The sequence below is a fragment of the Lactuca serriola genome, chromosome 2 (assembly GCF_051521515.1).
Source record: "Lactuca serriola cultivar US96UC23 chromosome 2, Lser_US96UC23_V15, whole genome shotgun sequence".
In the NCBI taxonomy this organism is placed as follows: Eukaryota; Viridiplantae; Streptophyta; class Magnoliopsida; order Asterales; family Asteraceae; genus Lactuca; species Lactuca serriola.
In genome coordinates this window covers 121364769-121375000 of record NC_136409.1, presented here as the reverse complement: position 1 = coordinate 121375000, position 10232 = coordinate 121364769, and the positions used below count along the sequence as shown (strand labels likewise).

The window sequence follows — 10232 nt, the reverse complement described above, 5'->3', positions numbered from 1 at the left end:
TTTTAATTATTTATATTAATGCTTAGTAATATCTATTTTATATTCATATTCACCTTAAATTTTTAGGTACAAATTAAGGAAGTGGATTCTTGGCACACCAACATAGAGTTAAACGTACGCCTTGCAAAATATGTAATTAAAATTAAATATCATATTTACTAATCGACTTATATTAAAACTCTTGATGGCATTTATGTATAATGATATATTTTGTATGACTTTATTCTTAATTTCAATGTTTAATATTTGAAAGTTCATATATGAAACTTTAGATGTTTTGGTGTAATATAAATAATGTAATACAAAGTTTATTAGTTCAATATTGTTTATTAATAGCTCATTCAAAACAACTTATTTCTTATTTTATCCAAAAAAAATAATATCAGACATAAGAAAAGTAGATTATATTAATGTTATACAAAAACTTATAATATGTATTGGATATTATAAAAGTAAAAGTAAAGTTTATAAGGTATATACTATATTAGATAGTATCAAAATATAAGTTGATGGATTTTTATGTTATTTGATAATTTGGTTAATGCCCAAAACATGAATAAAAACATAATTTTCAACATATTTATATTTTTTTCCATAATTATTTTAACCACTTAAATGCATTTTTGCACAACACACGAGGTTACGCCTAGTATACTTATAAAAGAAACATTTTTCCTTTCACCACATTCATCTGAAACTCTCATGTATTTTTCCTTTCATCATATTCATTTGAAACACTCATGACTTTTCAATTTCTTTCTAATAATAATTATAAGTTGGTTAATAAGGTGAAATAAATATCAAACCTGAAGTGTAATATATATAAACTTAATTTCAATATTAAAATAATATCTTTACTTCTACTTATAAAGTTATCTTTTTTAACTTTTAACACATTATACTTAATATATTAGTTTTAATATATTGTTAAATGTAAACCATTATCATTTTAAAGATACAATTTTGGAACAATTTGAATAAAATACTTAAATTATTAATTTAAATATAACTTTACAAGGTCAACATAAATATAATTTTAGTTTAACTTAAACTACCCAAATTTTTTTTGTAAATAGTTAAAAATGATAAATTGTGGTGTGTTTCTAATAATGATTATCAGTTGGTTAATAAGTTTAAATAAATATCAAACCTAAAGTGTAATCATAAACAAAACTAAATTTCCTTTTTAAAATAATACATGTACTTCTAATTATAAAGTTATGTGTTTAACTTTTAACATATTAGACTTAATTTATTAGATTTAAAATGTTGTTGTATGTCAACCATTATCAGTTTAAAGCTACAACTTTTGAACAATTTGGACAAAATACTTAAATTGTTAATTTAAATATAACATTACAGTATCAACTTAAATATAAATTTCAGTTCCATTTAAAAAACCAGTGAATATTTTGTAAATAGTTAAAAGTGATAATTGTAATGATAAATGAAAAAACTAAATTGTAATCTCAATTTAACTAAAATATTCCCTAAAGATTTTTTTATAATTGTTAAAAGTTTTCAAATAAGTAGCTTAAAATAACTTATAATAACAATAGTTAAAAATAACTCTATATAAATTATTATATTGTTACCTTTATAATCAAAAAATAATGTTTAATGTTTTAAATAATTATAATGATAGAAATTAAAACATTAAAATGATTGAGATTATGCAGTTATAATATGTATATATGATCATATAATTTAAAATAATCATTATATTATATCAAAATAGTATACAAATTATTATATAAAATTTAACAACAACGTTATTGTTATATTTTAAAAAACATATATTTGTAAAGATTTCAACTATATAGGTGTTTCAACGCGACGTGCAAACATTCGCCTAGTATACTTATAAAGGATACACTTTTACTTGCGCCACATGCATTTGAAACTTACATGGATTTTCAATTTTTTCTAATAATTATTATAAATTGATTAATAATGTTAAATTAATGCAAAAACTAAATTCTAACAATAAATTAGCTAAACTACAATATTAAAATATTATATTTTATTTCTATTTATAAAATTATGACTTTAACTTTTAAAAACTGTATAGTTAACTTATAAGTTTAGATATATTGTTGTATGTGAGCAATTGTCCTTTTGTAACATCCCAAAATTCAAGCCCAAAAATTTCATTTTTTGATTAATTAATTCATAAAACATTCATTGGAAAGTATTGTATAAACATGATATCTCAAACCAAGTATCATATTCGAAACAACAACCATGAACAAATGTCATATCAGAGTACAATCCCAGAAAACACCATGCGGAAAAATCATATGTGTGTGTGATGCCATGCTACGCCGCCGTCTCCTTCCCCTTAGACGAAGAGGTACCTGAAACCAAAAACTGAAACCATAAGCACAAAGCTTAGTAAGTTCCCCCATCATACCACATACTATACAATACCATCGGTATCTTTCAACCGGTAATCGTCATCGGTATCTTTCAACCGGTAACTGGGGACTATTCCACCCCTACCACTAGCATACAACAGCAGATATAAGCACACATTCAGACATGTCCGGGTACTGACCTACCCCTTGGTCCTACGGACCACTATCAGGGAAACTATCCCTGTCATGCAACATATCATACATATATAACACATAACCAAACACATACCAAACCAAGATAAATTATCACAAAGACAATTATCTTCTAAATACTCCTCAATGGTGGGCCGGCATTGTGGCCTTAGACCCACCCCTACTGGAAGGCAACTTACCTCGTATCTGCTGAACTGTGCGGGAATCCTCTGACTGTTGTCGCGGCTGCTCCGGAAGTCCTCCGGCTAAAATTCCCACAAAACACTTAGTCAGAAACTGACATCTACCCTTAGGGTAAAATGACCATTTTACCGCTTGACCAAGTCAAAGTCAACGTCAAAGTCAACTTCCAGTTGACCTGACTCGCCGAGTTGACTCGTCAACTCGCCGAGTCCCTATCCTTCCATCAGACCTCATACCCGTCTCTACTCGTCGAGTTAGGCGATGACTCGACGAGTTTTCCTTCTAAATGAACACCGACTGAATCCACATCTGACTCGCCGAGTTGTATCAACTCGTCGAGTTCATCATCAACTGACACTCATGTCCTGACCTGACTCGCCGAGTTGTATGAACAACTCGTCGAGTTACTCTTCATCCTATGAACACGTTCTGTCCTCGACTCGCCGAGTTGATGAACAACTCGCCGAGTTCCATGAAGATTGTCTTGGACTCGCCGAGTCCGTTCATGCACTCGCCGAGTACCATGAATTCCCAGAACACTTTGCTTAGTCCAGAATGTTGGATCATTCCCCGGGACTCCTAAAAACCCTTCCACACTCAACTGGTCCTTACGACCCTCACTGATATGGGACCAAAACCCTTGGACTCGCCGAGTCCAAGAATGGACTCGCCGAGTCTATCACATTCCTTACTAAGAACTTCGATTTCTGATGTACAACACTTAACCAAATGATATATCCAGGCCCCTAAACTCGATCTAGCATGTAAAGTTACAAACTTTACGTGCATGCATGGGACATTAGAGCTTAAAAAGGCTCTAGAATGGTTCTTTTGTTGCATGGGGCCTTCCTTGGTGCAAAAAGCAACCTAGATCTGACTTGTGTCTCATAAAATGACATGATACAGAAACCCAAACCCCTAACCATGTTTGCAAACATGGTTGGCCACCAAAAATGGCTTATAAAAGCCCTAAATCACTCCAAAGAGGGATCTAACAAAAGAATGAGCAAGGTTCAGACTTTATACCTTCCAAAGACTGCAAATGATAAACCAAACTCGAATCCTTCAGTCCCCTCTTGATCCTTCTATGCTCTTCCTTCTTCCTTGAGACCAAAACTCACAAGAATCACTCAAAAAGCCTTAGATCTTCACAAAAACGGCTAGGGTTGCTATGAGGAGTGTTTGGGAGCATAAAGGGGAAAAGGAGGCTACATAAGGTCGTTTAAATAGGGTGCAAACCCCTGGATTAGGGTTTTTGCCCAAACAGCGGCTACTCGCCGAGTCCGCGACTTAAACCCCGCACCTCATCCCGCTTCTACTCGGCGAGTCAGTCCTTCGACTCGATTCGCCGAGTCCAAGGCCGAAAGTGCAAAAATAATGAAAATTTAATAACATAACACATACCAAGAACCAGGTGGTTCAAATCTCCCCCACTTATTTTAGACTTCGTCCTCGAAGTTTGCCGCTCAATCCTGGAACAACTCGGGGTAGTGCTCCATCATCTCGCTCACCGGCTCCCAAGTCTACTCTGACCCCTTCCTGTGCTGTCATTGCACCTTCACGAGTTCTACTCTTTTGTTCCTCAGATCCTTCGACTTCCTGTCAAGGATCGCTACAGGCCGCTCGATGTAATTTAGGCTGCCATCAACCTAAATAATTACAATCAAAGAAACTAACAGTATTCATCAAATAAATTTTAAAAACATTAAATTTCTGAAACCAACTTAAAATAATTAAAAGTTTCCAAATACGTTATTTAAAATAACTTACGACAACAATAGTTAAAAGTAACATTATATACAAAAATTATATTGTTATCTTTAAAAACAAAAACAATGTTTGATGTTTTAAATAATTACAATGATAGAAATTAAAATCTTAAGCAAATAAACTTTTAAAATTAATTAATCACAACAACAACTATAAATATCTTTAAACCATATATTATATTTAATTTTATTAATAAGTAACCTGCAGGTAGGGGCCATTGAGACAATTGAGATTATAGAATTTTAAAAAGATGTTTACATTATCATATAACTCAAAATGAACAATGTTTATACCAACTTATTATAAGATTTATTATATAAAAGCTAACAACAACGTCATTGATATATTAAAAAATCATATATTTGTAAAGATTTGAAATATATTGTTGTATTTTGCGAAACGCGCGGATATTCGTCTAACATACTTGTAAAATAAGCATATTTCCAAGCATCACATATATTTGAAACTCACATGACGTTACAATTTTTTCTAATAATGATTATAAATTGGTTAATAACATTAAATAAGTACAAAACCTAAATTTTAATCCAAAATTAACTAAACTTGAATATTATACTAACATCTTTTAATTCTACTTATAAAATTATATCTATAACTTTTAATATATTATATCCAACTTATTAGTTTCGATATGTTTTTGAATGAGAACCATTGCAATTTTAAAGTTACAGCTTTGAATAGTATAAAATATTTAATTTATTATTTTAAATATAACGTTAAAGGGTTCATTTAAATCGAAATTTAAATTAAACTTAAAATAAAATCCAAAAATTATTTTATAAATAGTTAAAATATATAATATGTAGTGTTGAATGTAAAACCTAAATTGTAACCCCAAAATAACTAAAAAAAATATAAAATTATTTTATATTTGTTAAGAGTTTTTAAATAAGTTGTTTAAAAATAACTTACAACAATAGTCAAAAGTAACATTATATAAAAAAAATTATATTGTTACCTTTAAAAAGAAAAACAATGTTTGATATTTCTAAATAATTACAATGATAGAAATTAAAATGTTAAGCAGAAAAAATTAAAAAAAAATTAATTAAACATGACAACAATCATAAATAACATTAAACCATATATTACTTTTAATTTTATTTATGAGTAAGTTGCGGGTCGAACTCATTAAGACGATGAATATTATATAGTTTTAATAGATGTCTACATTGTAATATCATTCAAAAAAATCAACGTTTAATAACAATTTAGTATAAGAATTATTATATCAAAATTAACAACAACCTCATTGTTATAATTTACAAAAAAAAAACATATATATTTATAAATATAAATATTTCAGCTATATACTTATATTCTGCACAACGCGCATGTTTTCGTCTAGTTCTATTGAATCATTGTCCCACAATGAGGATTTTAAGTTGAATAAGATTAAACTCCCTATTAAATCCTCCATTAAAGTCTCATCGGAGATGGCCTAAGTTGAAAGATCTAAGCTCAAATGGCAATTGAAATACATTTGTAAGGCTAACAACTTCAACTTGATATATTCGTGAAGGGAATGACTTAGGAGGGTGATAGGTTTTAAGTTTGTCCACATTAGGTCTTTAAGATTTTTTTTGTACATATTACACCAATATGGTTTGTTATAACCGTTAAAAAAAGGTAATAAGGTTTTAATTTTGTCCACATTAGGTCCTTAAGGTCTTTTTTGTACATATTACACCAACATGGTTGTTATAACCGTTTAAAAAGGGGTGATAAGGTTTTAATTTTGTCTACATTAGGTCCCTATTTTTAATATTTTTATCATTTCATTTAACTCTTTTACAATTTATATTGGTATCTAGTTAGACAGCTTTATCATTTCATCTTCTCATTTTAGTCATCCATTCACTACAACCACGGTTTCATTTGAAATGATACATAACAATTTTTTGTCATTTTTACCAAAAAAAAAAAAAAAAACTAGTAGTAATCAAAATCTTAATGATTAACTTTATGTTTGGCACACCACATGTAGCTATAGGCTAGTTTACTTTTTCGATATTTTTTTAAGTTGTTATGTTTTTGGCAAACCAAAAAATAGCTTATAAGTTAGGTTTTAAAAAACGATTTAGACTAGTTTTCTAAAAGTTTTTTTTTCAAGTATACCCCTTAATTAATTAAAACAACATATTTTTTAAATGTCATTTTATGTCATTATATAAATTTCAGATAACTTATAAGTTAGTGAGGGTCAACGTAAACGAGTATCCACGAAAAGTAATGTGGTATCCCCGATAAGTAATGGCTCCACTAATGGGGTATCCCTGATATGCCATCACTTATCGGGGATACCTCATTACTTGTCGGGAATACTCTTTTAGTTTGACTCTGGCTCTGCCACTGACTTATAAACTATCTGAAATTTATATAATGAAATAAACAGACATTTAAAAAATATGTTTGATTAATTAATTAAAGGATATATTAGGAAATTCAAAAATAAAAACTTTTAAAAACTAGTCTAAGTAGTTTTTTAAAACGTTACCTTATAAGCTACTTTTTGGCTTGCTAAACATAACAACTTAAAAAAGATCGAAAAATAAACAAGCTTATCAGCTAGTTGTGGCGCGCCAAACATAACTTTAATCATTAAGACTTTGATTACGGTGAATTGACAACTAAAATGAGAAAATGAAATGATAAAGCCATCTAACTAGATATTAATATAAATTGTAAAAGGGTTAGATGAAATGATAAAAATATTAAAAATAAATACCTAATATTGACAAAACTAAAAGCTTATTAGCCCTCTTTAAACGGTTATAACAACCATGTTAGTATAATATGTAAAAAAAAAAAAAAAAAAAAAAAAAAAAAAAAAAAAAAAAAAAAAAACTTAGATACCTAATATATACGAGTCACTCTCTCACACAAGTACGCCGCATGTTCGGAAAAAATGGCACCAATTTCTCTTCTCTTTTGCCTTGGTAATTCTTAGGTGGAGCTAACTAAGGTGGAGGTTTTACCATGCTATTTTCATGAAACCAGTCGTTTTACCTAAAACCCGATTATTATCCAACGTACGTATTATAATAATGTTTTCCCTGATGTTTATGCCGGTTATGTTGGAACAAATCTGGACCACTTTTCATTTTGCTTGACATCTCAAGACAATCCTATTAATGAATACTGCCCTTATTATCAATTTGCTGGCATAAATAATCACCACATATAATCATGCACACTTTCCAATACCTTCTTTAGAAACTCAATAATTTACTATTTCCATTCTATTTATATGTATATATAAATCGAATTATTTAATTAACACCAATAGCCTCGTTAAACCATCACAAAAAAAATGGCTTCCACACAAGCAAATCACCCTCATTTTGTATTGTTTCCTTTCATGTCCAAAGGCCACACCATCCCATTGCTCCACCTAGCCCAGCTTCTCCTACGCCATGGCGTTTCTCTCACCCTTTTCACCACAAAAGCCAATCGACCCTTCATCACTCAGTTTCTCCACCATCATGCAGCAGATTCAATCTCTGTTATAGACCTGCCATTTCCTAGCGATGTTGAAGGAATACCTCAAGGTATAGAGAGCACCGATAAGCTACCTTCCATGTCTGTATTCTGGCAATTTGTCACAGCAACGAAGCACATGAAGCCACACTTTGAACAAGCACTCAACAATCTCTCCGAAGTTATCACCTGCATCGTTTCCGATGGGTTTTTAAGCTGGACACTTGAATCTGCAAATAAATTAGGGATCCCTCGCCTCTCGTTTTTTGGCATGTCCGGCTACTCAACCGCCGTGGCTCTAGAAGTGGGTGCAAACCGGCTGTTGTCAGGACCTGAGTCCGATGATGACTTAATCACTGTGACAAGGTTCCCATGGATCAAAGTCACTAGGAATGACTTTGACAAACCTTTCAATCAGCCAGATCCCACGGGTCCTCAACAGGACTTGCTAATGGAGGTTGTGATAGCAATGGCGAATAGCTATGGACTGATTATGAACAGCTTCTACGAGCTAGAGCCGCTGTTTATTGACTATCTGAACCGAAAGTCTAACCTCAAAGCTTGGTGCGTCGGACCACTGTGTTTGGCTGAGTCGGGATTAACAGTTCTAGATCATCACGATCAAAACCCTAAATGGGTGGAATGGCTAGATGAGAAGCTATCTAAAGGACGCTACGTTTTATACATAGCATTCGGAACTCAAGTCGAGATATCAACACGACAGCTGGAAGCCATATCCAAGGGTTTGGAAGAGTCCGAAGTGAATTTCATGTGGGTGGTGAGGAAGTGCGAGAGCGAGGTGATGAGTCATGTTGTTGATGAGCTACAAGAAAGAGTTGGAAAAAGAGGGATTATCGTAAGAGAATGGGTGGATCAAAGGGAGATTCTGAAGCACGAGAGTGTAAAAGGGTTTTTAAGCCACTGTGGTTTAAACTCGGTTATGGAGAGCATATGTTCAGGGGTTCCGATACTAGCGTGGCCGATGATGGCTGACCAACACCTGAATGCACGGATGGTGGTGGAGGAGATAAAGATCGGTTTAAGGGTGGAGACGTGCGATGGATCTGTTAGAGGGTTTGTGAAGTCTGAAGGGTTAAAGAAGATGGTGAAGGAGCTCATGGAAGGAGAAAGGGGGAAAGAGGTGAGGAAGAAAGTTATGGAGGTTGGAAAAGCTGCAAAGGAGGCAATGGAGAAAGATGGATCATCCTGGCGGACAATGGATGAGCTCATAGACGATGTTCAGACTTTTAGAAATCTGAACAGAGTGATTTGAGTCTTTTAATTTATCGATCTTCTTCTTTGTAAGATACGCGTAGTAATGTCGTTCTTCTAAAAGTATTTTTATCGGTTTCCACCATGTCTTGTGGTCAGGATGACGATGAAGCTATGCCATGCATCTCCTTCCTATCGAGTTTAAGGAATTTCTTATATATTATATTTTGTTCTTGGTCCTGTAAGAGTTAACATTATTTTAAAGAATAAGAGCACACGTGCTCTTTGTTATCGTCCATTTTAATGGAAAAATGATTTGTTTATGTTTTAAGTAGATATTTTTTTTTAGAAAATTATAAAAATAACCATTTATACTAATTACAATATAAAAATAACCAAAAAAAATTGAAATTATAAAAATAGCCCACAACTTCGCAAATGAAAATGCCTCATCTGTGAAATCACCATTCCATCTACGAATGTACAAGCAGCTAAAGCACAGCTGTGCTTTAGCTGCTTGTACATTCGCAGACGGAATGGTCCATCTGCGAAATCATGATGCCATCTGCGAAATCCCCTATGTTTCACTATATAAACGTTTTTTTTTTCTTCATTTTTCACCCTTCTCTACACAAAAACTCTCTATATCTTTAGGTTTTTTCTCGCGATTTTGGCTAGTTTTTGAAGAAAATGGAGGATGATGTCAACAATCCCGTAAATATGGTTAGATTTTAACTCTTTTAATGTTTAAACTTTATTTTATTTTATCATTTATTGTATTATTTAGTGTAAAAAAATAGTAATTATAAAATTTTTGAAAGGGTAATTTTGTTGTGTTTGATAGTTTTAATATTTCTTTAGTATACTTGAACTTTAAATGCTATTTTGTTAGTGGTTGTTTGAATGTACAAGTAGAGACTGCGTAGAGTGTGCATCTGGTGGTTTAAATTTAAATAAATTATTAGATAATGTTTACAATTTGTTATTTTTGTTGTT

The 10232-nt window shown here is 31.7% G+C and overlaps 1 pseudogene; it reads left to right on the top strand.

The window, feature by feature from the left end:
- Positions 1 to 7813: 7813 nt before the first annotated feature.
- LOC145086697 (UDP-glycosyltransferase 90A1 pseudogene) lies at positions 7814 to 9567 on the top strand (annotated as a pseudogene).
- The last annotated feature ends 665 nt before the right edge of the window (positions 9568 to 10232 follow it).